This window comes from Schistocerca nitens, chromosome 1 (genome assembly GCF_023898315.1).
Source record: "Schistocerca nitens isolate TAMUIC-IGC-003100 chromosome 1, iqSchNite1.1, whole genome shotgun sequence".
NCBI lineage: Eukaryota > Metazoa > Arthropoda > Insecta > Orthoptera > Acrididae > Schistocerca > Schistocerca nitens.
Genome location: NC_064614.1, coordinates 1,098,008,308 through 1,098,032,090, shown reverse-complemented (window position 1 = coordinate 1,098,032,090; position 23,783 = coordinate 1,098,008,308).

Below are 23,783 nucleotides of genomic sequence, written 5' to 3'. Positions count from 1 at the left end.
AATAAAATGCAAAACTATCCTTTGTTAATCACCAATCATACTAATAAATTCCCTCCGTCGACAGGCCCTGCTTGATCCATCGGTGTTGACAGACCGCCGTGTCATCCTCCACCAATAGTGACATTTGGATGTGGAGTACGGGAGTGTGGGGATAGCACCCCACTCTCCCGACTGTTGCGAATTTTCATGACCTAGAGCCGATACTACTCGACAAATAGCATCTCAGTTGCGATCAAAAATCTCCCTGAACCGCGTTACAGTCTTTTCACCAAGTAAAAAGTTCCTGGTAATACCCAGAATCGAACCCCAGTTCTCTGCATGCCAGGCAACCATGCTGACCAGTCACCTACAGAGCCCAACTGTTATACGAGAAGTGTTTAAAAAGTAATACAATACATTTATTCTTCTTGTCCAATTTCGGATGTAAAAATGAGGAATTTGTTGTGGTACATCGTGGAATATTCCCTATTCAGTCGCTACGGTTTCACGAAGCTCCGATATGTGGCGGCACTGTACGTGAGCTTCAACGAAGGTGCGTTCCGACCAGACTTTCTGAGTTTCTTTTGACAGAAAACCAGAGCATCGCAACTATTCATGGGCGCTTGCAGAATGTATACTGAGACCTGTCAGTGAACAAAAACACGGTGAGTCGTTGGGCGAAGCGTCTGTCATTATCGCAAGAAGGTCACGTAAAACCTGTGCGATCTCCAACGTGCCGGCCGGCCAACACACAGCTGTGACTCCTGCAATGTTTGATCGTGAGGACACTTTCATTCGAGGTGCAAAAAAACGTATCCCTCTCCATCAAAACGCAACGCGTCATACAAATCTGTGCACCCGAGAAGAACTCACAAAACTTCACTGGACTGTTCCTACTCATCCACATCACTGCCGGGTTTTGCACCTTGTGACTCCCATCTGTTTGGCCCAATGAAGGATGCACTCCGCTGAAAACAGTTCATGGTTACTGGGGAGATTGTTGATGCAACAAGCCGTTGGGTTTGACGTCGGCCATTGGAGTGGTACCAAATGGACATAAAGGCCTTCCCAATAAGGTGACGATAGGGCGTCTCACTAAACGGAGATTTTGTCGAAAAATAAGGTTTTGTAGCCAAAAGAGTGGGGAATAATATGGTGAATTGGAATCTCGATAAAACCAACTTGCATTCGGAAAAAAAGTATGCATTACTTATTGAAGCTCCTCGCACTAATGTTAGTATGTTTGTCATGTACCTGAGACCTACATATTTAACTCGGAGACTATAGGTTGTAAGAGGCATGTACATATTATTTTGTTTCAAAGTAGATAATTTTCTGTTACATTCGAATATCATGTAGGGTATTTACAAAACGTGTCACGCATTCCTTCACGAGCTAGTGTTGGTGAAAATCTGAAGAAAATTTCCTATGATTATATACACTCCTGGAAATGGAAAAAAGAACACATTGACACCGATGTGTCAGACCCACCATACTTGCTCCGGACACTGCGAGAGGGCTGTACAAGCAATGATCACACGCACGGCACAGCGGACACACCAGGAACCGCGGTGTTGGCCGTCGAATGGCCTAGCTGCGCAGCATTTGTGCACCGCCGCCGTCAGTGTCAGCCAGTTTGCCGTCGCATACGGAGCTCCATCGCAGTCTTTAACACTGGTAGCATGCCGCGACAGCGTGGACGTGAACCGTATGTGCAGTTGACGGACTTTGAGCGAGGGCGTATAGTGGGCATGCGGGAGGCCGGGTGGACGTACCGCCGAATTGCTCAACACGTGGGGCGTGAGGTCTCCACAGTACATCGATGTTGTCGCCAGTGGTCGGCGGAAGGTGCACGTGCCCGTCGACCTGGGACCGGACCGCAGCGACGCACGGATGCACGCCAAGACCGTAGGATCCTACGCAGTGCCGTAGGGGACCGCACCGCCACTTCCCAGCAAATTAGGGACACTGTTGCTCCTGGGGTATCGGCGAGGACCATTCGCAACCGTCTCCATGAAGCTGGGCTACGGTCCCGCACACCGTTAGGCCGTCTTCCGCTCACGCCCCAACATCGTGCAGCCCGCCTCCAGTGGTGTCGCGACAGGCGTGAATGGAGGGACGAATGGAGACGTGTCGTCTTCAGCGATGAGAGTCGCTTCTGCCTTGGTGCCAATGATGGTCTTATGCGTGTTTGGCGCCGTGCAGGTGAGCGCCACAATCAGGACTGCATACGACCGAGGCACACAGGGCCAACACCCGGCATCATGGTGTGGGGAGCGATCTCCTACACTGGCCGTACACCACTGGTGATCGTCGAGGGGACACTTATTAGTGCACGGTACATCCAAACCGTCATCGAACCCATCGTTCTACCATTCCTAGACCGGCAAGGGAACTTGCTGTTCCAACAGGACAATGCACGTCCGCATGTATCCCGTGCCACCCAACGTGCTCTAGAAGGAGTAAGTCAACTACCCTGGCCAGCAAGATCTCCGGATCTGTCCCCCATTGAGCATGTTTGCGACTGGATGAAGCGTCGTCTCACGCGGTCTGCACGTCCAGCACGAACGCTGGTCCAACTGAGGCGCCAGGTGGAAATGGCATGGCAAGCCGTTCCACAGGACTACATCCAGCATCTCTACGATCGTCTCCATGGGAGAATAGCAGCCTGCATTAGCTGCGAAAGGTGGATATACACTGTACTAGTGCCGACATTGTGCATGCTCTGTTGCCTGTGTCTATGTGCCTGTGGTTCTGTCAGTGTGATCATGTGATGTATCTGACCCCAGGAATGTGTCAATAAAGTTTCCCCTTCCTGGGACAATGAATTCACGGTGTTCTTATTTCAATTTCCAGGAGTGTTTTTTGTTTCAAAGTAGATAATTTTCTGTTACATTCGAATATCGTGTAGGCAATTTAAAAAACGTGTCACGCATTCCTTCACGAGCTAGTGTTGGTGAAAATCTGAAGAAAATTTCCTATGATTATATACATACGTAAACCAACATTTGTTGAGAGATGGGCCGTTGACGATCCACAGTAGACAACCTGTATTTTATTTGCAGATGAGGCAGGATGGGTAGATGTAAATCCTCGAGTAGTCATGAAGGCAATGTTGTAGGATCACTTCAGTATCAACGTAAGGGAAGAAAGTGTCGGTGATAGACTCAGGGGGCCGTATACTTTGCCAGACAGATTAACCAATTTCTGCGCAATAAATTACCAGCGCTAATGGAGAAAGTTACCCTTGGAGAAAGACAACGACTGTTGTTTATGCACGACAGGGCACCAGCCTATTTTCTTCGGGGAGTGCGGTAGTACCTCACCCCAAGGCTTCATTGGCCGTGGATTAGTCAGGGGTTTCCGGTAGCGCGGCCTCCCTGTCCACCAGACCTGAATCAGTCTTATTTCTCGATATGAGAACATTTAAAAGCATTGGTGTATGCTCAACTCATGGACAATGTGCAGATGTTACAGGAGCGTATGACCAATGCATGTGACGCAATCCGAATGGAGCCAATGTGTTTGTAAAGGTCCGTGATTTAGTGCGGAGAAGAGCCGAAATATGTGTCAGGATACGTCCTAATCACATACAGCATTGCTCATCCCGTCTGTTTCTACGTAACAGACGCATTACTTTGAGAAGCCAGACAGGTCCATATCTCAAAATGGATTGAATGGACGTCTCATTGGAGGAACTCTTTTTTTAGTTTCGACCAACACTACATCCTGTAGGAGTATGTGACACTTCTTTTTTTAAACACCCTGTATATTCCCATTTTAGTATTTTCTGACACTGAATAACTACACAGAGAAGTAAACATAGTGAAAATGCATATCACAATGGTTTGGGAAGTTCTATAACCTAGACACATCTGGCTTTTTCAGACTCCTCAGATTTCACGGCAAATGGATCTGGATACTCTTATTGCTAGTCAGTACAAATAACATGCTCTGGATTTGTTCAAACTGATACTGAACTGATGCATCTGTGAGGTTGGGCAAGACTGAGTCTATCCCAATTTTATTTCTGGTGAGGGCGTGGTGGGGGGGTGGGAGGGGGGGTCTGGGGTTGTGAGGAGAGAGCCACAGCTGCCCGCCACATTCAGGTTATCATATAGCACATTACCCACCAACTGATCTCAATGGAGGTTAAAGTTGTTATCCGGACAAGGTACACACTGAAACATTCGTGTGAGGTGGAAGAGAGTACAAATGCAATTTCCATCCAGCAGGCCTAGCAGTAAAGGATCCCACATTAAGAAGACCTCTGAAAAATTTGCTATTGGTGAGTTTATATTGGCCATTTCAGATTCTAGATTTCGCCAGTGGAATTACTTTTAGCGACATTTGATATTACAGTGCCTGTGTTATTCTGATTTACGATGCAAAGTTCACTTGGACATGAAGGCATGTCCAAAGAAACAGGCACTGCGGTGACTACAGCCGTTATGAAATACATTAAATGTTTTCGCAACTGCGAATATGGACAACTATCAGCTGTAGAGTGGAATGACGACAGTGAAAACTTGTGGAGGACAGTCACTCGAGCCCATGTTTCCCTCTTATCGCCAGCGGTCGCCTAACTTTTACCTTCAAGGCCCTTTCCATAAATATAAACAGGAGAAAGCATTATATAGGCTGAATCTTCTAGGATGGTGGGCTCTCGCAATTTCAGCAGCAAACATCACCGTGATGCATGACGCCTCTCTTGTGGCGCTTTCCACCGGTGTGCGTAGCCATTCGATATGGCTTCGTGTCGCGGTTGGCTGTTACTGAGGGACCTCTGACGGCGTAACACATCCCATATCCTCCTGTGTTACCTCTCATGAGATAGTATCATGTTGCCTGTTTGCAGTATAGCACTGATCGTCCACATATAGCATATAGCATATATAGCATATAGCGATATTATTCCTGGTGTGCGTAGCCATTCGATATGGCTTCGTGTCGCGGTTGGCTGTTACTGAGGGACCTCTGATGGCGTAACACATCCCATATCCTCCTGTGTTACCTCTCATGAGATAGTATCATGTTGCTTGTTTGCAGTATAGCACTGATCGTCCACATATAGCATATAGCATATAGCATATATAGCATATAGCGATATTATTCCTGGTGTGCGTAGCCATTTGATATGGCTTCGTGTCGCGGTTGGCTGTTACTGAGGGACCTCTGATGGCGTAACACATCCCATATCCTCCTGTGTTACCTCTCATGAGATAGTATCATGTTGCCTGTTCGCAGTATAGCACTGATCGTCCACATATAGCATATAGCATATAGCATATAGCATATATAGCATATAGCGATATTATTCCTGGTGTGCGTAGCCATTCGATATGGCTTCGTGTCGCGGTTGGCTGTTACTGAGGGACCTCTGATGGCGTAACACATCCCATATCCTCCTGTGTTACCTCTCATGAGATAGTATCATGTTGCCTGTTTGCAGTATAGCACTGATCGTCCACATATAGCATATAGCATATATAGCATATAGCGATATTATTCCTGGTGTGCGTAGCCATTCAATATGGCTTCGTGTCGCGGTTGGCTGTTACTGAGGGACCTCTGACGGCGTAACACATCCCATATCCTCCTGTGTTACCTCTCATGAGATAGTATCATGTTGCCTGTTTGCAGTATAGCACTGATCGTCCACATATAGCATATAGCATATATAGCATATAGCGATATTATTCCTGGTGTGCGTAGTCATTCGATATGGCTTCGTGTCGCGGTTGGCTGTTACTGAGGGACCTCTGACGGCGTAACACATCCCATATCCTCCTGTGTTACCTCTCATGAGATAGTATCATGTTGCCTGTTTGCAGTATAGCACTGATCGTCCACATATAGCATATAGCATATAGCATATAGCATATATAGCATATAGCGATATTATTCCTGGTGTGCGTAGCCATTCGATATGGCTTCGTGTCGCGGTTGGCTGTTACTGAGGGACCTCTGACGGCGTAACATATCCCATATCCTCCTGTGTTACCTCTCATGAGATAGTATCATGTTGCCTGTTTGCAGTATAGCACTGATCGTCCACATATAGCATATAGCATATAGCATATATAGCATATAGCGATATTATTCCTGGTGTGCGTAGCCATTCGATATGGCTTCGTGTCGCGGTTGGCTGTTACTGAGGGACCTCTGATGGCGTAACACATCCCATATCCTCCTGTGTTACCTCTCATGAGATAGTATCATGTTGCTTGTTTGCAGTATAGCACTGATCGTCCACATATAGCATATAGCATATAGCATATATAGCGTATAGCGATATTATTCCTGGTGTGCGTAGCCATTCGATATGGCTTCGTGTCGCGGTTGGCTGTTACTGAGGGACCTCTGATGGCGTAACACATCCCATATCCTCCTGTGTTACCTCTCATGAGATAGTATCATGTTGCCTGTTTGCAGTATAGCACTGATCGTCCACATATAGCATATAGCATATAGCATATATAGCATATAGCGATATTATTCCTGGTGTGCGTAGCCATTCGATATGGCTTCGTGTCGCGGTTGGCTGTTACTGAGGGACCTCTGACGGCGTAACACATCCCATATCCTCCTGTGTTACCTCTCATGAGATAGTATCATGTTGCCTGTTTGCAGTATAGCACTGATCGTCCACATATAGCATATAGCATATAGCATATATAGCATATAGCGATATTATTCCTGGTGTGCGTAGCCATTCGATATGGCTTCGTGTCACGGTTGGCTATTACTGAGGGACCTCTGACGGCGTAACACATCCCATATCCTCCTGTGTTACCTCTCATGAGATAGTATCATGTTGCCTGTTTGCAGTATAGCACTGATCGTCCACATATAGCATATAGCATATATAGCATATAGCGATATTATTCCTGGTGTGCGTAGCCATTCGATATGGCTTCGTGTCGCGGTTGGCTGTTACTGAGGGACCTCTGACGGCGTAACACATCCCATATCCTCCTGTGTTACCTCTCATGAGATAGTATCATGTTGCCTGTTTGCAGTATAGCACTGATCGTCCACATATAGCATATAGCATATATAGCATATAGCGATATTATTCCTGGTGTGCGTAGCCATTCGATATGGCTTTGTGTCGCGGTTGGCTGTTACTGAGGGACCTCTGACGGCGTAACACATCCCATATCCTCCTGTGTTACCTCTCATGAGATAGTATCACGTTGCCTGTTTGCAGTATAGCACTGATCGTCCACATATAGCATGTAGCATATATAGCATATAGCGATATTATTCCTGGTGTGCGTAGCCATTCGATATGGCTTCGTGTCGCGGTTGGCTGTTACTGAGGGACCTCTGACGGCGTAACACATCCCATATCCTCCTGTGTTACCTCTCATAAGATAGTATCATGTTGCCTGTTTGCAGTATAGCACTGATCGTCCACATATAGCATATAGCATATATAGCATATAGCGATATTATTCCTGGTGTGCGTAGCCATTCGATATGGCTTCGTGTCGCGGTTGGCTGTTACTGAGGGACCTCTGACGGCGTAACACATCCCATATCCTCCTGTGTTACCTCTCATGAGATAGTATCATGTTGCCTGTTTGCAGTATAGCACTGATCGTCCACATATAGCATATAGCATATATAGCATATAGCGATATTATTCCTGGTGTGCGTAGCCATTCGATATGGCTTCGTGTCGCGGTTGGCTGTTACTGAGGGACCTCTGACGGCGTAACACATCCCATATCCTCCTGTGTTACCTCTCATGAGATAGTATCATGTTGCCTGTTTGCAGTATAGCACTGATCGTCCACATATAGCATATAGCATATATAGCATATAGCGATATTATTCCTGGTGTGCGTAGCCATTCGATATGGCTTCGTGTCGCGGTTGGCTGTTACTGAGGGACCTCTGACGGCGTAACACATCCCATATCCTCCTGTGTTACCTCTCATGAGATAGTATCATGTTGCCTGTTTGCAGTATAGCACTGATCGTCCACATATAGCATATAGCATATATAGCATATAGCGATATTATTCCTGCTGTGCGTAGCCATTCGATATGGCTTCGTGTCGCGGTTGGCTGTTGCTGAGGGACCTCTGATGGCGTAACACATCCCATATCCTCCTGTGTTACCTCTCATGAGATAGTATCATGTTGCCTGTTTGCAGTATAGCACTGATCGTCCACATATAGCATATAGCATATATAGCATATAGCGATATTATTCCTGGTGTGCGTAGCCATTCGATATGGCTTCGTGTCGCGGTTGGCTGTTACTGAGGGACCTCTGACGGCGTAACACATCCCATATCCTCCTGTGTTACCTCTCATGAGATAGTATCATGTTGCCTGTTTGCAGTATAGCACTGATCGTCCACATATAGCATATAGCATATAGCATATATAGCATATAGCGATATTATTCCTGGTGTGCGTAGCCATTCGATATGGCTTCGTGTCGCGGTTGGCTGTTACTGAGGGACCTCTGACGGCGTAACACATCCCATATCCTCCTGTGTTACCTCTCATGAGATAGTATCATGTTGCCTGTTTGCAGTATAGCACTGATCGTCCACATATAGCATATAGCATATAGCATATATAGCATATAGCGATATTATTCCTGGTGTGCGTAGCCATTCGATATGGCTTCGTGTCGCGGTTGGCTGTTACTGAGGGACCTCTGACGGCGTAACACATCCCATATCCTCCTGTGTTAACTCTCATGAGATAGTATCATGTTGCCTGTTTGCAGTATAGCACTGATCGTCCACATATAGCATATAGCATATATAGCATATAGCGATATTATTCCTGGTGTGCGTAGCCATTCGATATGGCTTCGTGTCGCGGTTGGCTGTTACTGAGGGACCTCTGATGGCGTAACACATCCCATATCCTCCTGTGTTACCTCTCATGAGATAGTATCATGTTGCCTGTTTGCAGTATAGCACTGATCGTCCACATATAGCACGTGTCACTATTCACTGTCTGCGAGATGTTGAGGAACACCCACAGCCAGCTAGATCCCCAACCAGATCTGTCGCCAACAGATCATGTTTGGGATCAGGTCAGGCGTCAACTCCACAGCGCTAGTATCCAGGATATTAAAGACCAGGTACAACGGTTGTGTGCCATTTTGTCTCAGAAGAAGATACAACGGCTTAATTACATCTTTCCTAACCGAACGAGTTCTGCATCCAGGTCACAGTGGCTGCAATGCCGTACTGGTAAGTGGCTCGTACTGACAATTTCTTTGTCAGTTGGACTCGATATTGAAATCAGCCGTCCACTGTGACAGAGCGGTTCTAGGCGCTTCAGTCCGGAACCGCGCTGCTGCTACGGTCCCAGGTTCGAATCCTGCCTTGGGAATGGCTGTGTGTGATGTCCTTAGGTTAGTTAGGTTTAAGTAGTTCTAAGTCTAGGGGACTGATGACATCAGATGTTAAGTCCCATAGTACTTAGAGCCTTTTGAACCATTTTTTTTAAATCACTGAAATAACATCACGCACCCCCCTCAGCTGGGAAAGTTTTATTTCGTTTCCTCTTCCCTATCTTGCTGTTTCATATTTTTGCTGACAGTGTACTGACAAGGCACGAAAGCAAACGTCCATTGCTGACGAGAATTAAGACGAGACGCATTCAGAAACAGTATTACAAATGGTTCAAATGGCTCTAAGCGCTATGGGAGTCAACATCTGAGGTCATCAGTCTCCTAGACTTAGAACTACGTAAACCTAACTAACCAGGACATCACACACATCCATGTGCGAGGCAGGATTCGAACCTGCGACCGTAGCAGCCACTTGGTTCCGGACTGAAGCGCCTAGAACCGCTCAGCCACAAAGGCCGGCACAGTATTACATCTCGCCGCAGGTCAACCCACTTTATTGGAAGCATACTACATAATGGGCTAAAGGAGAACTCAGTCTCTAGCTGCTAGGAGATAAAAGAAATCTGCAGATTGGCTAAAGACACGAGCCGTGATATGTCCATGTTTTTGCATACACTGATGAGGCAAGACATTTTAACCACTGCCCACTGCAAGGTTGAATGCCTCCTGGTGGGGTTGAGGGCATGTAACGCAGTAAGGGAAGAATGTAAGCGGAAGAGAGACGAATGGGCAATCATTGTAGCGAAGAAACGGGCCGCAAATACCGGAAATCCACTGACATAACAGGTTGTGACAAAGGGAACACTGTTATGGCCTTGCAGCTGGAAACGAGATCCTCCGAAACAGCGAAGCTGGTATCCTGTTGGAACACTACTGTCGTGAAACCTGTGGAAGGTGGTCGGAGGATAGTTAAATAACGAGTAGACCATATGGTGCTGGATGAACACGTCTTGTCACAAAACGTAGAGGTCGAACTCAAAATGTTCAAATGTGTGAAATCTTATGGGACATAACTGCTAAGGTCATCAGTCCCTAAGATTACACACTACTTACCCTAAATTACCCTAAGGATAAACACACACATCCATGCCCGAAGGAGGACTCGAACCTCCGCCGGGACCAGCCGCACAGTCCATGACTGGAGCGCCCTAGACCGCTCGGCTAATCCCGCGCGGCAGAGATTGAACTATCCCCCACAGTGTACTCCAGGATAGGCAGCAATCTGTGGTAGATCTGAAGATAGAGTATAATGCCGATGCACGCACGTGTGTTGCGAAACACACCGTTCAAAGATCATTGTTGAATATGGAGCTCCACATCATTCGAATCCTACGTCTTCCTGTGTTGACCTAACGACATAGCCAGTTATGACTGCAATGGGCACAGTATCATTGAGTTTTCACCACGTGTCGCCTGTCGAACGACTCGCAATTTCTTGGTACACCAGGTCGATGGTTGGGTCCTTGCATGCCGTCATCCAGGTGGACGGCTGCAAGAAACATTCACCACGCCACAGATACAGGCCGGTGAGGGCAGAATTATGCTATGGGGTACATTGAGTTGGGCTTCTATGGGGTCTGTGGTGGTGATCGAAGACCTCATGACAGCAGTGAACTACGTGAACATTAGTTCCGACCATGTACATCACTTCATGCTTGAAGCCTCCCCGTGTGGTGATGACACCTTCTAGCAACTACCCGTGTTGCAAGTTCAGAATCGTGCTACAGTGGTTTGAGGGACGTTATAGTGAACTCACATTGACGTCTTGGCCAGAAAATGTGCCTGATCTGAACCCAATGGAACATATCGGGCGCCAGCTGTGTGTCCGTAATTTGGGGGAATTGCTGTGCTTACAAGGGAACCTCCCCATCGCAACCCCCTCAGATTTAGTTATAAGTTGGCACAGTGGATAGGTCTTGAAAAACTGAACACAGATCAATCGAGAAAACAGGAAGAAGGTATGTGGAACTATGAAAAAAATAAGTAAAATATACAAACTGTGCAACATATGTAACATCAAGGTAAATATGAGTTACTTTTGAATGCATTACGGGAACAGTAGTGATCAATGTCTTATAAATAATTACTATTAAAAACAGTCTTCATCACGATTTATTTAACAAGGTGACCGGTTTCGACCACTACTGTGGTCATCTTCAGACCATTGAGTAGGAACCTCTTTCTCCAACAGAAACCGGTCACCTTGTTAAATAAATCGTGATCAAGACTGTTTTTAATAGTAATTATTGTAAATATGAGTGCACGAGCGCCGTGGTCCCGTGGTTAGTGTGAGCAGCTGCGCAACGAAAGGTCCTTGGTTCAAGTCTTCCCTCGAGTTAGGAGTTTAATTATTTTTTTTAGACAATTATCAAAGTTCAGGCACTCACACATAATCAACTTTGCTCTCCAAAATTCCGGGACATGTTCAGATTTGCTTGGACATAAGCAGGATTTGACGGTCTACACACGGAAAAACTTGAAACCTTAAAAACATATGTTTTAACAAAGCACAGGGAAAACTGTCCGACTGTGAAACTGTTGCATTCATTTGTTGCAGTTTATATGACAAACTCTTATGCTTTCATCACTTTTTTGGGAGTGATTACTACATCCACAAGAAAACATAAACCGGGCAAGGTAGAAGAATCTTTTTACCCATTCGCCAAGTGTACAAGTTACGTGGGTCGACAACACATTGAAACGTCCCCTTTTGAAATATTATGCACGTGACTGGGCTTCAATTACCATCAAGCGATCGCGGTCCAGATCCGACAGGTGTCTCCTTGGGTCCGCCTCTGCAGCTTCCCGCTCCTGCAGCATGCGCGCCAGCTCAGCATCTTTCTCTTCTTGTATCCTCCGTGCCTCTTCCTCGTCCAGAGCATCCGTATCTCCCTGTTCTTCATCCTCCACGTAATCTTCAATTGCATCGACATCCGCCAAGTTCTCAGTTTACTTTGGAGCCTAGTATTACGTTTTTCACACGCCATTATTGTCACAGTATTTCACACGACAACACAGAAAAACACAATTTGAATATCAAAAATAAGAGAACACATCAACATAGCACTGAAAATAATATCTAGTTAATTGCAAGCGCAGCTTCGAAATACTTGGTGCAAATCTTCATGCATGCCACAACTGTTTCACTGTACAACAATGAAAAACTACAACTACAAAGGAAATTCTCTCTCTGATTACGCGCTAGCAATAAACAATAGCTACACTAATTACACAAACTACAAGAAAAAATCAGAAGATTCCAGTGAGGTATCCTCGGCTAAGGGTCGACTTATGAAACGTCCCAATACGTTGCAGTGCAGTACTTTCTTCATCACAACAATAAGCGTAATAACTACGATATCTATACACAAAGCATTTCACTTTTGTTTATCATGAGGTAAGTACATTGACTTCTGCAGAACTTAGCTTTCGGAGGACAATAACTACGACACTTCCACAGAGATTATGTTGCGACAAGATGCACAGTTTAGCGCTACAGTACACGCATTTGAGTGATTAATCTTATACTTAAAACACTTATTTTTAAAGATTTTTTAATTACAAAGAAAGTTTTCCGTGATACATTTCATTCCGTTGCTGTAATCTGTAACACCTGAGGTTTTAATTACATTAATCCTCAGGGGGGTACACGCTTACTTTGTGTACCATGTGTTTGGCAAGCACAAGGAGCCCTAGCTAATATGGTATTTGCTTATACAACTTGAAACATCGGTATCATATTTCTCTAACACACAAATTACACAGCTATCTGATCATGTAACTGAGAGATAAACATTTTTTTTATATACATCAGTGACACATGTTTACGCAGTTACACAGTTGGATAACTTCACACTTACGAAATTGTATTTTGTCTGTACTTTGTGAACTGTTCATATTTTTTCGGAACCATTGTGATACTATGAGAGCTTTGAATGATGTATTTGGTAAGGGAGCATGATTTTAAAGTACGTTTGAGGTAGATGACACTATTGAAATGAGCAGAGAATTTTTAAGAGTTATGAAATGTGTGTAAATGTGTGAATGTATCACAATGCCGACGAAAATTTTTTTGGACACTGTTATATCAATAAGATTTTGTTTCTACAGATTTGTAACGCTAATTCTTGACCTGTGAAATTTTTTATATGAGACTGTCACTGTAGCGGAAACTGCTGTCGTAAATATTTCCGTACGAAAGTTAAGTGACCACCTGCACGTAATGCGTCGCGGGCACCCAGCTGTGTCAGACGCCTGGAGAAAAAGCCATTATTGCGAGCCCTTTTCAGCGGCACAGGTAGAAAAAAAAAAGGGAGGCCATTATCCTCGCTATTGACGTTCCTTTGTAGAGAGCATCGCAAAAACGGCACGGTCGAACTTGAAAACATATGATTACACTGTGGAGCTCTTAATTTATGATATTTACTGAGATGCCTAATGAAATGACGAGAAATATTTTTATGTCTATACACCTGATTATGACTACTGTCTCTCTAGTTGAGAGATTTTTCTACTAACTTATGAAATGCCTCATGACTACTGAATGATATTTTTATGCTTTACTTTGTACATAGTTGCTTATTTCATTTGATATCTAGTTTCTAGCTGCACTGCAGCATTGGTTCAAATAAAATTTTATAGATGTACTAATATAAATATTTTCTGTCTACAGATCCAGTAAATAATAGTTTTGTGATATATTTCAAAAAAAATGAGGGAGCACAAATAGACACTTCCCTTCACAGGAATTGCATAAATAATTTCTTTACGATTTGGTAACTTATCTGCTAGTGTAAGTTCTCGTGATGCATCACTCTAGTGTTAAGATGTGACATAGGTATTAGACATGGCCATTTTTAGTGTAATATTTTTTTTCTGCTTGAGCTATGTCATGTTTAGATATAATTTATTACCTTTGCTTCTGCTGATTGCCAGGCATAGTGTTACTGAATTTAACTTTGTATTACTCTGTTAAGCTAGTTTTACTACTGATTTATTTTTCTTGTTGCTGCACATTGGCTCATATTAGTTGTAATGTTGCATTGTTTGGTAATTTAGATTTACTGTAGCTTGCTTTGCAATTTTCCATTTTTTTGTCATTGCTGTTTGTGTTAATATGTTATGTGCTGCTGCATTGCCTCGTCCCTTAGTTTAGCATCTGAGCTCAGTAGATTTAAGTTAGCTTAAGAGGGGGTAGACTATATAAGAACCTAACTATGGAGAATAGGGAAAGAATGCTTTGAAAGTTATATGAAAACGATTTGGGCCTAAATGAGTATTGTACAATGAGCCATATTTATTTTGAAAGAAATATGGTTAGAATACAGAAAAGAGGTACAGATAGGACTTTTTGGGAATAATGATGAACGAAGGGAGATCTCCAAGAACAAAAAAGGTTTTGTTCGTAAAATACTGCAGTACCAAAAGTTTACACTGAAAACGAACCCTGTCCTTTCCATTGTGTTATCCCCCCATGTGTTTGTGTACCCTTGTGTATTTGTTTTCTTCCTGTCTCTGTGTAGTTTCATAGAATTTTTTCTTTTCTAATACTATTCACTATGATGAGGAATACTGTTATCCTCAAATATAATTGGTATTAATAATATGTTATTTAACTTGTAAATATGCTTACACATTATTTATTCTGTTTTGTTTTAATGCTCATGTGTGAAGTTGATGTTTCGAAAGTTATTCTGAACTTTTATGTATCTACTTATCTCATAATTCCTGTAACATTGATGTATATGTTTATTTCTATTCTGTTGTAAAGCCTGTACTACAAATGTTATCTGTATTGTTATGTTCTTGAATGATGTATTTTGTACCTTGTTATTGTATTCTTATGTTATAAAATTGTAATTGACAGCAGTTCATCAAATTAAGTAACTTGTAAGTTCCATTCTTGTAAGTTCCATTTCACTGCACACGTTTCTGTTGGTCATACTATATGGACAATATGTGAGAAGTAGGGACTGTTAGTGTTTGTACGTGTGTTAATAATTCAGCAAGGGACTGGATAACAGCATTGCTGGTTCTAAGAACAGTTCCAAAAACTTTGTGAGTGCACAAGTGGTGGTTATGGACTTGCTATATTATCCGCAAGACTCTTCAATGGTGATTGTGCACCTGCACAGTCACAACAGATGGCTGCTGGCCATCTCTACAAGGACTACAGTGGGTCTGCATCTTTGATGACCCACCAGCACCATCATCTCTACAAGGACTACAGTGGGTCTGCGTCTCTGGTGGCCCACCAATACCGTAATCTCTACCAGGACTGCAGTGGGTCTGCTCTGTGATGACCTACCAAACGATACTCTTCAAAACTTCGATTGACTCCGCTGTGGGTTTGCTCTGTTGTGGCCCATTACCTGTCAGCATGTCAAGAGTCAGCACTGTCTTTCCGTTGGAAGGACAACACTACTTCTTCAAGACTGCATGGAAATCCACTACTTCTGTGTGCAATTTCGTTTACTAATGAGACTTTGTGAAAAAAAACTGTAATTACTATTACGATGAATGATCAGGACTATCTTTATGGACTGTGAAAAAATTTTAGCTTTTGACCAACATTGTATCAATAAGTGTGTGCATTTGATTTCTTTGTTATTGTAATTACGATTATGAAAAATTTTAACAAATATGTATTGCCCAGTGCACAAAACAATTTGTAAAATTTTTTGTGGGGAGCATGGGGGCTATGTAAGTAGGCTGTTTAGGTTTTTTTATTGGTAACGCCACCTCTGTATGAAAATCACTGGCTGTGCTGTGTGCAGTCTGTGGCTGCTTTGCATTGTTGTAATACTCGCCATTGTAGTGTTAGGCAGCTGGCTGTGAACAGCGCGTAGCGTTGCGCAGTTGGAGGTGAGCCGCCAGCAGTGGTGGATGTGGGGAGAGAGATGGCGGAGTTTTGAAATTTGTCATGAACTGCTATATATATTATGACTATTGAGGTAAATACATTGGTTGCTCTCTATTAATATCTTTCATTTGCTAACTATCCCTATCAGTAGTTAGTGCCTTCCATAGTTTGAATCTTTTATTAACTGGCAGTAGTGGCGCTCGCTGTATTGCAGTAGCTTGAGTAGCGAAGATTTTTGTGAGGTAAGTGATTTGTGAAAGGTATAGTTTAATGTTAGTCAGGGCCCATTCTTTTGTAGGGATTATTGAATGTCAGATTGCGTTGCGCTAACAAAATATTGTGTGTCAGTTTAAGGACAGTCGTATATAAATTGTTCTAAGGGGACGTTTCAACATTCCTGTCATGTGACGCACATGCCATCACCAGTGTCGTATAGAATATATCAGACATGTTTTCCTGTGCAGGAATCGGTTGACCTATGACCTTGCGATCAAATGTTTTCGGTTCCCATTGGAGAGGCACGTCCTTTCTTCTACTAATCGTACGGTTTTGCGGTGCGGTTGCAAAACACAGACACTAAACTTATTACAGTGAACAGAGTCGTCAATGAACGAACGGACAGATCATAACTTTGTCTGAAAATAAAAAACTAATCTTCTCACTCATTTTTTTTTCATTTTGTTCGTTGTTGATGTCACAATGACATCCGTCCAAGTCCGTTTGTTGACTCTTCCTCTCAGTTTTTTTATTACAGGCGCCAACCGGCTCTCTGACCGAACACGCTGAGCTACCGTGCCGGACACTCGAGGGGAGATTTGAACCAAGGATCTCTCATTCCGCAGCTGCTCACGCTATCCACGGGACCACGGCGCTCCTATGCTAATACTATCCTTGATGTTGCCTATCTTGCTGATGGACTACTTTGTTTGTATATTTTGCTCTTTTTTTTTCATGGTTCCACACACCTTCTTCCTGTTTTCTCGATTGATCTGTGTTCAGTTTTTCAAGGCCTATCCACTGTGCCAACTTATAACTAAATCTGAGGGAGGTGCGATGGGGAGGTTCCCTTGTTAGATATCTGGTGCTACATACTTCTGGAATCCAGGCGAGCAGCTGTAGAATTTATGCCAACCATAATCACTTTTGTACTGTGTTTGAAAAGTGGAACAACGCTCTATTAAACGTTTCGTCGTAATGTTTTGGGTCATCGGTATATGTTCAGTCTTTAATAAATGCAAAGTGCTTTTTAAACAACTAGTTACATCCGCACTACTGCCAGCGGTGAAACTAAGTCGTAGTTAAAAAAAAAAAAAAAAGAAACACGAAGCATGTGGGACAGGAGTAGAATCTGAGGCGTTCGCGTGCTGGCGCCGCACACACGCGAGCGTGAAAGAAACGTAAGCGACGCCGCTGATCTTATGAAACGTCACAGTAATTATAGCCGTGGCGGCGGTATCAAGCTGCAGTAGCGTGACCGCGCGCCCGAGATTGTTTTGATCTTCGGTGGCGACGCTTGCAGCTAGGCAACAAGGCCTGCCAAGGTAAACCTAAACATAAACACTGACAAGCTGCCAGAGTCGCTCGCCCTTCCAGCACACGCCGAGAGAAGTGGCGCAGTGGATAGCTCGGTGGACTCGCATTTGGGAGGACGACGGTTCAAAGCCGTTTCCGGCCATTCTGATTTAGAATTTCCGTGATTTCCCTTAATCGTTTCAGCCAAATGCCGGGATGGTTCCTTTGAAAGGGCACGGCTGGTTTACTTCCCCATCCTTCCCTAACCCGAGCTTGTGCTCTGTTACTAATGACCTCGTTGTCCACGGGACGTTAAACACTGAACTCCCTGTCCCCCTCCTTCTTCCAGCATAGAAGACGGCCGGTGGCAGTTGCCACTCACGACGCAGATTATTTCGAGAAACGTGGGAGGTAGATTCAATGGGCATATCGCAAGCCTTTATCAGCACAAACGTAGTTACCGCTCCATTTCTTGCAAAATGGAGGAAAACGTGTCGATTGCTGGGGATCGGAGCAAAAATTTGCAGCCACAGGACGTCGTGCTACGATTCAACCTGTGCGCAATAGGCTGCATGATGCGCAACTTCATTCCCGACGTCCACAGCGAGGTCCATCTTTGCAACCACGACACCATGCAGCGTGGTACAGATGGGCCCAACAACATGCCGAATGGACCGCTCAGGATTGGCATCACGTTCTCTTCACCGATGAGTGTCGCATATGCCTTCAACCAGACAATCGTCGGAGACGTGTTTGGAGGCAACCCGGTCAGGCTGAACGTCTTAGACTCACTGTCCAGCGAGTGCAGCAAGACAGAGATTCCCTGCTGTTTTGGGGTGGCATTATCTGGGGCCGACGCAAGCCGCTGGTGGTCATGGAAGGCGCCGTAACGGCTGTACGATTCGCGAATGCCATCCTCCGAGCGATAGTGCAACAAAATCGACAGCATATTGACGAGGCATTTGTCTACATGCATGACAATTCGCACCCCCATCGTGCACATCTTGTGAATGTATTTTATTTACAACGCGGTCCGCAGCCAAAACAACTATGACAATAATTTGCCGCACTGGCTATCCTTACGTGCGCTAAAATCTCCTCTTATTTTGTATTCTTCACTAATGTACAGTTGCTGCTGCCTCAACATTTTCATGTGTCTAAAGTATATACCAGATGTTAAAATAGAAATACGAGGTCTGTTCAAAAAAATTGCGAAACATTCGTAATTTCGCTTTAATGGAGTGTCGGAGCGAAATGCGGTTGGCATCGCTGCACACTCCTACGTTTAATGTGTAACTGCCGGAAGTTTCATTGTTGTTTGTCTATTATTTATTGTTCAGTGCCGTACAGGGTAGAACGTTGTCTCGCATAGTTTGCAAATTTCGAGATGGCATAGTTAGAGGAGCAACGCGTCTGCCTTAAATTTTGCGTGAAACTCAACAAAACCTTTACAGAGACACTCCAAATGACACAGGAAGCCTATGGCGACGAGTGGTTACGCCGCAGTCAGTGTTACGAATGGTTCCCACGGTTTAAAAACGGCTCGACGGAAGGTGAAGGTGGCCCTGGTTCATGACGCCCTTCGATGTCTACCGACGAGACTCATGTCAGGAACGTCACCGAATCTGTGCTTCGTCGGCCAGTGTGGCCGGTCGGTTCTAGGCGCTTCAGTCAGGAACCCCGCGACCGCTTGCGGTCGCAGGTTCGAATCCTGCCTCGGGCGTGGATGTGTGTGATGTCCTTAGGTTATTTAACTTGAAGTAGTTCTAACAAGGGAACCTCCGCATCGCACCCCCCTCAGATTTAGTTATAAGTTTTCACAGGGATAGGCCATGAAAAACTGAACACAGATCAATCGAGAAAACAGGAAGAAGTTGTGTGGAACGAAGGAAAAAATAAGCAAAATATACAAACTGAGTCGTCAATGTGCAAGGTAGGCAACATCAAGGTCGGTGTCGGCTTACGAGCGCCGTGGTCCCGTGGTTAGCGTGAGCAGCTGCGGATCGAGAGGGCCTTGGTTCAACTCTTCTCTAGAGTGAAAAGATTAATTTTTTTATTTTCAGACACTTATCGAAGTTCAGGCACTCACACATAATAAACTTCGCACTCAAAATTCCAGGACATGTTCAGATTTGCTTGGACATATGCAGGATTTGACGGTCTACACACCGAAACATTTGAAAACGTAAAAAACATATGTTTTGACAGAGCACAGGGAAAACTGTGCGATTGTGAAACTGTTGCATTCATTTGCTGCAGTTTATGTGACAAACTCTCATGTTTTCATCACTTTTTTGGGAGTGATTATCACATCCACAAGAAAACCTAAATCGGGCAAGGTAGAAGAATCTTTTTACCCATTCGCCAAGTGTGCAAGTTAGGTGGGTCGACAATATATTCCTGTCATGTGACGCACATGCCGTCACCAGTGTCGTACAGAATATATCAGACGTGTTTTCCTGTGGAGGAATCGGTTGACCTATGAACTTGCGAGCACCTGTTTTCGGTTCCTATTGGAGAGGAACGTCCTTTCGTCTACTAATCGCACGGTTTTGCGGTGCGGTCGCAAAGCACAGACACTAAACTTATTACAGTGAACAGAGACGTCAATGAATGAACGGTCAGATCGTAACTTTGCGAAAATAAAGTAAAATTTCACTCGAGGGAGGACTCGAACCATGGACCTCTCGTTCCGCAGTTGCTCACTCTAACCACGGGACCCCGGTACTCCTCAGCTTACACGCTCCTTAATGTTGCCTATCTTGCACATGGACTACTCAGTTTGTATATTTTGCTTATTTTTTCATAGTTCCACACAACTTCTTCCTGTTTTCTCGATTGATCTGTGTTCAGTTTTTCAAGGCCTATCCACTGTGCCAACTTATAACTAAATCTGAGGGGGGTGCGATGGGGAGGTTCCCTTGTGAGTTCTAGGGGACTGATGACCTCAGAAGTCCGATAGTGCTCAGAGCCATTTGAACCAATCTGTGCTTGCCAGTCAAAGACTGACTGTCCGAGAGATTGCAGAAAAATGTAACATTTCAGTTGGATAATGTCATCAAATTCTGGCACACCGTCTTGGAACGCATCACGTTGCCGCCATGTTCGTCCTACGGCTATCAGAGACCTTCGGCTCGCAGTCTGTGAAGAGCTTTCGGATCAGGCAAATGAGAACGAGATGTTCCTTAAGAGAATCGTACCTGGTGATGAGACGTGGGTCTACGGTTGTGATGCCGAGACTAAGGTTTAATCTTCACAATCGGTTCAAATGGCTCTGAGCACTATGTGACTTAACTTCTGAGGTCATCAGTCGCCTAGAACTTACAACTACTTAAACCTAAATAACCTAAGGACATCACACACATCCATGCCCAAGGCAGGATTCGAACCTGCGACCGTAGCGGTCGCTCGGCTCCAGACTGTAGCGCCTAGAACCGCACGGCCACTCCAGACGGCTTCACAATTGGTCGACATGGGTTCTCCAAGACCAAAACAAGCTCGTCAGGTCAGGTCAAATATCAAGGCTATGGTGATAGTGTTCTTTGACTTTAAAAGTTTAGTTCATCATGAATTCGTGCCACAGGGACAAACTGTTCAAATGTTCAAATGGCTCTAAGCACTATGGGACTCAACAGCTGAGGTCATCAGTCGCCTAGAACTTAGAACTACTTAAACCTAACTAACCTAAGGACATTACACACATCTATGCTAGACGCAGGATTCGAACCTGCGATCGTAGCTGCAGCGTGGTTCCGGACTGAAGCGCCTAGAACCGTTCGGCCACAAAGCCGGCCACAAACGGTTAATCGATGGTACTATTGGGACGTGTTGCGACGCCTGCGAGGAAATGTTAGAAGGAAACGGCCTGAAATGTGGCGAGACAATTCATGGCGCTTGCGCCACGATAACGCACCCACACATTCATTCCTGTTGGTGTGCGACTGTTGCACAAAAAACGAAATCACAGTGCTGTCTCATCCTTCATACTCTCCTGACCTCCCCCTACAGACTTTTTTTAATTTCCGAACTTGAAAACCCCCTTGAAAGGACGAAGATTTACGATGACAGACGAGATAAAAGAAAATTCGCACGCGGCGCTTTGAGCGAGAGACGTACCAAGACTGCTTCCGGAAGTGGCGCCAGCGTTGGGAACGGTGTGTCAATTGTGGAGGAGAGTATTTCGAAGGGATCATGCACAATAAGTAAAAGGTAAGCGTAGACAAACTTTGTGGACAAAGTTCCGGAATTTTCTGAACAGACCTCGTACAAAATAACCATTGGTTGTTTAGTCGACTGAACAAAAATTAAAGTTAAATAAAAATAAAAGAATGCGAAATTTTAAACATGGCTGCTTGGTTTAGTGACCGTTTATAAATTGAAAATAGAACAAATGAGCCCTCGGTCAAAATTTTTAGTCTTACTGACAAGGTTGCAACACTTCTAAAAGTAGCTTCATCAGAATTTAGACATACAAAGTGGTTTATAACATAATTACAAATTTAATGAAGAAATATATATATATATATATATATATATATATATATATATATATATATATATATATATATATATTGTAAGTACTGACTAACAATACCAGACAGAGACAGTACTCGCATGTTAAGTATAAAATAAATAACAGGCCAGAAGGGCTTTAGTCACCAAAATTCAAAAAGAATGTGAGAAGGCGAGTCACAAAAATTCAAAAAGAATGTGAGAAGGCGAGTCACAAAAATTCAAAAAGAATGTGTGACGGCGAGCCTCTAAGGGCTGCTCATACCTATACAGCCACAGGTTGTAACTTGTGGCTCTAGAGCTATGAACAGCCCTTAGAGGTTCGCCTTCACACATTCTTTTTGAATTTATTACATTCCAAAAAGATTTTTTGAGGTACTCTTGATAGAAAATTTCAAGGAGAGATGGTTAATGAAATTACCACCAATAACATCAGTTATGCTTATGACACTGTCTGACTGGCAACCAGGCCGCATAATCTGCAAGAATTACTAAACTCTGTTACTTTAAACAGCAACACCACGGCTTTAAGTTTAAACGCCAAGAAGACAAAATGGGTAGTTCTCAGCAGAAACCAAGATAAATTTATGGTATACTTCTACTCAGTAATGATAAGATCGAAAGGTTTTCATTTATTTATAGCATCTAATCAACTATAACTGAGAATGATCTCAAGAAGTCGGCTGCAGAACTGGACAGCCCAGAAGTTCCGACTAGGTGTGACACAAGTATTACACTGCGCACTAGACTACTTCGGTGCTATGTGTTCCCTATCCTGCTCTATGGAGCTGGGTCTTACCTTAGTGTTGTTGTTGTTGTGGTCTTCAGTCCTGAGACTGGTTTGATGCAGCTCTCCATGCTACTCTACCCTGTGCAAGCTTCTTCATCTCCCAGTACCTACTGCAGCCTACATCCTTCTGAATCTCCTTAGTGTATTCATCTCATGGTCTCCCTCTACGATTTTTACCCTCCACGCTACCCTCCAATACTAACTTGGTGATCCCTCATTGTCTCAGAACATGTCCTACCAACCGATCCCTTCTTCTAGTCAAGTTGTACCACAAGCTCCTCTTCTCCCCAGTTCTATTCAACAACTCCTCATTAGTTATGTGGTCTACCCATCCAATCTTCAGCATTCTTCTGTAGCACCACATTTCGAAAGCTTCTATTCTCTTCTTGTCAAACTATTTATCGCCCACGTTTCACTTCCATACCTGGCTACACTCCATACAAATACTTTCAGAAACGACTTCCTGACATTTAAATCTATACTCGATGTTAACAAATTTTTGTTCTTCAGAAATGCTTTCCTTGCCATTGCAAGTCTACATTTTATATCCTCTCTACTTCGACCATCATCAGTTATTTTCCTCCCCAAATACACTCCTGGAAATGGAAAAAAGAACACATTGACACCGGTGTGTCAGACCCACCATACTTGCTCCGGACACTGCGAGAGGGCTGTACAAGCAATGATCACACGCACGGCACAGCGGACACACCAGGAACCGCGGTGTTGGCCAT